We start from the raw sequence: 5732 nt of genomic DNA, 5'->3' as shown, positions 1-5732 counted from the left end.
CAATTGTTCCAGTTAAAGGTGAAACCTGTGAAGGATAAACTCAAACTGGGCTTTTGTATGAGTCCAGGAGAAAATATTACAATATTTTACTGGTGGATCAGTGTGAGGGAATCCTACATATTATATATATTATATATATTAAAGCTCTCCTCTCCTTCCAGTGGCATGCCCCTCAAAGGATGAAGTCAACTTGATCCATGAAGAGGACCACCAGCAAGCTCTCCATCACCTTCTGGGTTCAGAGGACTCCTTGTGTTAAATGTGTTAAGTCAGATAATTTACATAATGTAAACCATCAAAGTGAATGCAGATCTTTGCTGTCGTGAGAAACTGGAGGTGAAGTTGCAGACTTCTTAGTATTTATTTATTTATTTGAGTGACATTTAAAAACGTGTTACTGCTTGTTGAAGTCTCTACAACCTCCAGAGGATATTTTATGCAGCCTTTTGTTTTCCTGATTTAGGGAATAGTGATGCTTTTCTTGGCGTTCCAATATAATCGCTTGTGCTGCTACGTCAAAGGAAAGAGGTTGTAGGTTTTGCTGCTTTCTTTGGTCCCTCTTGTGTCTCCTGCAGTTCACATACGCTGAAGGGAGAGCAGAATCAGATCTGTCTTTCCTGCCTGTTGGACATGTGTCTGAGCAGTTAATATATAGCTTTAGTTAAACATCTTGATGAACCTTGAACATGCTCAACTCCTCCTTGTCACACATACAGCATATTCTTGTTTATTGTTTGTTAAAGGATCCTAGTTGCCAAACAAACAACAAAAAAAGAACCAAGTCTTTTTTGGGTCTATATAACTGGACAATAATTGAATTGAACATATAAAACTATGAAACAAAAGTCTGGAAGTGTTTGTTTTCAGGCCTTTTGAAAGCTGATTATTATTAAAGTCCTACAGCTCAATCTCCTGAGTGAATTATTTAACTGATGTGACCACTACATGTAATTCTTGTTGTTTGTTTGTTTTAAAGTGGCCGTGCTTTAAGGTTTTGGTGGATATTGATGCCTTATGCATGCAAACGACTCTGCTGTCAACCTTTGATTACTTGTATTGAATGACAGTAAAACTGCCAGAACAGACTGAGACTATTCACTTATTATTCCGTGTGTGTGTGATACTGAATGTGATAGATAGATAGATAGATGATGATAGATAGATAAGATAGATAGATAGATAGAAAGATAGATAGATAGATAGATAGATAGATAGATAGATAGATGTGTATATGTAAAATGTATACGTTATGTCAATATATGATATTCTCGTGTCAATTTCTGAATATATAAAACAAGTTATTTGTTTAAAAAACACCATGAAAAGACAATGATTGAGTGATCAATCCCACAATTCTTTTGACATTTTATGGTAAAACACATTATTTTAGTATTAAGATCAGTTTATTTGTGAATTTTACTGACTTGTAGCCTAGTTTTTCTTTTAAGGTACGTACTGTAAAATGTGGGCCTATACACTTTAAGTTCACCATTAACTCCCTCCAAAATGAATGAAATAAATAAAATAAGACTGATTATTTATTTATGTTAATCATTAAGGTTTGTTTGTATTTGTATACACAGGGGCTACTTATGAACCCTGTTTGTTTTTTTTAGAGTACATTAGTCTGTAGTCTAATATAATATTTAAAACTTTTAGATTTAATCTATGAAATATTTAATGTTCCTAAAACCAACAGTAGAACATGTTTCGTTTTCATCACAACCAGGAAACACAAATTAAACTCAATTGAATTTGGATATTAACGTTACACGAAGATAAAGAGGACGGACGGTGAATTTAATTAAATTTCGTTATGTGTTGTAATTCAACAGACTTTTTGTTTTGACTAACTGAGCTACAACAGTTTCTGAACAGAATAAAAGTTTCGTCTTTCTACTCAACTCTGAGACCAAAATGGCTCTTTAGGCACAACTTAAGTGGACATAAATACAGAAACATTGAATTGGCTGTATTAAACTGTATAAAAACATAAAGTCCTGTTCTAAGATATAATAAAAAGGTTTAAACTCTTCAGCAGAGCCTAAAACGTTTTATTTTATTTTATTTTGTAAAAAAAACCTCCCTTTATCAAATAAACTAACCGCACTGTCCTACTGATGAGGTTTATGCACATCTTATTTAAACGATCCACCCTTTAAACTTCAATTCTAACTAAAAATACAGTACAAATTCAAATTTTCACGATTTTTTTATTTTATATTAATGCTTTTCTAAAATAAAACATTTCGCAATAGATTATAAACAACATTCACGAAGTTTCCACAGAAAAAAGCCACAAACTTTATCAGTTGGATTGCATTTTGCTCCCAAAAAACACCACGTTCCCTATATTCTCATTTATGTCAATAAATGTCGATTATAATCCACATTTTCTAACAGGAATTGCTCCAATTCTTTTTACTTTGTTTTGTAATGTCTGGATCGGCCATTAATCATGATTAGTAAATAGTTTTAGAGATGTAACTCACAGAGTCGCTTCTAGCTGCTCATTTTATAAACTAAAATGTTGGTTGAAGAAATATTAAGTAAATAATATAAACATTCAGAGCAGAGTTAGTGTTAGAAACGAGTTAGTAAACTGCGCCGAAGAGACTAGAAATTGTGTTAATTCAAATTATTTTTTAAAGCATCATGAATTAAAACTCTGTATCGATCTCAGATTAGGAAAAAGATGTGAAAAAAAGGTGATTTTCCTTTGGGGTCAAAGTAAGCGCAGGTCCTCTGGGACGAGCAGCTGCATTAATCTGGGCTGCAGATGATTTATATTTCTTACCACGTATAGTTTTAGATTTTTAGGCCCATTAATGGTGACCAGCTTTCACTGGATGTACAGAATAATCTACTGGTTACTGCGGCCGGTATAAACATAATGTTGGTCATTTCATGGCTGTATACAAACAGGTAAAGAGGTTTAAATCCCTTTTACAGTCCTGTACTGCAGCATGTGATCTGTCTGCAGGTTAACTGCCAGTAAAACCAGATTGTTTAATGAGTTTTTACTCACTAATAAAATAAATATCAGTGAGGTATTTGTCCTGATATTGCTGTTCTTGGAGGCGCAGCAGGATGTATGTTTCTCTGTTCTCCTGCTGCCATCATGTGGATATTATGTGTATTACATCCACACTAGTGAGGATGGTTAAATGCTGACTATCTGCTGCCCCACAGAGGCAAACAGCGTTAATCACCTTCAACTGTTATTGTGCTACCAGTGCTAGAAAGTAACTGAGTACAGGTACTTGTACTTTCTATGTCTACTCCACTACATTTCAGAGAGTGATATTTTACTTTTTACTGCAGTTTGTTAACAATATGATTGATTCAGATTATATTGTCCATTAAATTTACTTAAAATTAAAATTCATATTTGGCACTGGTTTATGGGACAACACACTATATACAACAACACATAACAACACACAGTCATTTATGAGTTATTTATGGGATTGTTCCTCTCTAAACGTTTCAGATAGTTTCATTCAAATAACAGTTTGAATCCCAAAGAGACCAAATCTAAAATTTAAATAGAAATCTGTAGCAGAGCTTTGTTTTTGCTTTGTTTTGTTGTCAAAACTAATTCCACTGACTTCACATTGATTCATCAGTATTAATAATAATATTAAATATAATAATATATAATTTGCAGAACAAGCACTTTTACTTTTGATACTTTAAGTACATTTTGATTATAATACATCTGTGCTTTTACTTAAGTAAGATTTTAAATTGAGTATTTATACATTGTGGTATTGTTAAGATCTTAATATTTCTTCCACCACATGCAATAAAAACAAAAATGCTTCTCATTTTCCCCCCAATAAACAGTGTTATTATATGTTTATGGTAGTGAGGGATAGTTTCTGTAATCACTAACAAGTACACATGGTGAGGTTGGAAAGCGCATTCATTTTTTAACAGCTAAAGGAACATAAATTAACTGTTAAATGGACGAATAAAGTGGGAAATAATCAAAATAACCGGAAAAAAATAACGTGTTTTGTTGTTGGCCTGTAATGTTTAAGTCAGGTGGGGTTGAACTGAAGGAATTTAGAGATACGACCTCAGTGTTTCCTCCAGATGTGGCGACTGCCAGCAACGACAGATACAGAGCAGCACATCTTTTCTTCAGCATCCCTGTCATCTGCAAACCACCGGTTTATGGATGTAGCCAATCACTGCCAAAAATAAATACAAGCAGTCTGCATTCATATCCAAGCTGTGTGGCAGCGTTTATGAGAGGATGTTTTTGAACATTTGGAACAAATGCGTCTCACAGACTATAATCAGAATTACAGCTGTCTTCCAAACAGAACAACATCATGTGGTTTGTTTGTGGTAACATTTGAAAACACATTCAGTTTAAATGTGGGAGAACATTTTAAGATGGAACATTTGTCCCATTTTATAGTTTAGTTGCTGTATAGATTGTGTTTATTATACTATAAATCCCTGACACTTTTTGTGTTGTCATCATTCTTAAATTAGGATCAAATAACGAGTGAAGGCATTTTATCTCTTTAGTTTAGTCTAGTTTTGATTTAGCTTTTGTCTAGTTTTAAAGTTGTAGTATTGTCTGTTCTGTCATTGAGGTCAATCCAACCCGACTGCACTCACACACATTTTGCTTTAATTTTCACACATTCAGTCTGTCCACCTGTTTTTTGCTTTTCTTCCAGATCTCATCTTGGCCTCCACACTTCCCCTAAAGTGCCATTTCTTAATTACATTTGACAACATTTTGCTCTCCTCTTGTATCCGTCTCTTGCATTGTGGGCGTCGGAGTGCTACACAGCTGGTTAGAGGAGCCCATGGTTGCATAAGGTTTGTAAAGCTTTGAAATTGGCACCAGCTGACATTTCCTAATGACAACTGTTCACAAGCCTCAGGCCTAACGAGCTGATGAAGTTCTGAGACCTTGTAAAAAAAAATCTGGAGAACATATATAACATGCCACATTTTTATCTTTGTTAAATCTATTACATGAAACGTAACTATACATTAATGTCTTTGTTTTATGTTCCATGCACTAGAGAGGCTGTGTTTAAAAAATCATACAAATATGTTATTTATCAAGAGGTTGGTTTGCATGCATCTGCAATTGGCAATTAGTTCTCAGTTCAGGTTCTCGGTTTTGGTTTCCAAAGGCTGTAAGATCCTGCCTCACAACAGGACATTCCCACAGGGATTAGAGGAGGATATACACCTCCAGCACATCTTACTGTGACTCAACCCCGTCTGACAGATTTTAATGGGTATAACTTTGTACAGGATACAGGATTCCCAGTGCTTCTCATGCTGTATATTCCACCCGCTATGCAATATGTCACCATCTCTCATCTCTTTCACAGTTCAAATTATTTTGCACTTGGTTGTTGCAAAGAGGAAAAAGACCCTTCTATCAGACTTTTCTCTGTTTTTAAGCCTTTAAGTTGCATATACCTCAAAGAGTCTTTAATATTCCAGTTAAAGAGAGATACAATTAATCTTAGTGAAGATCTTCTATAGTATGTACAACTTATTTTAGTTATTTTCCCTAAACTAATATTCTTAAACATACACAAAATATTTGATAACTTTTTTATTAGTTAATCTATGATGGGTTTTAAAAGAACGCCTGGATTCATGCTCTTGTGGCGCACATCAGAACAAACAAGTTAAATGTCATATATTAATATATACTAAATTACTTGTTTAACCTTCTACAAGCA

The sequence above is a fragment of the Morone saxatilis genome, unplaced genomic scaffold, assembly GCF_004916995.1.
Source record: "Morone saxatilis isolate NCDOM2014 unplaced genomic scaffold, NCSU_SB_2.0 Contig9, whole genome shotgun sequence".
In the NCBI taxonomy this organism is placed as follows: Eukaryota; Metazoa; Chordata; class Actinopteri; family Moronidae; genus Morone; species Morone saxatilis.
This window is presented reverse-complemented; position numbering follows the sequence as displayed.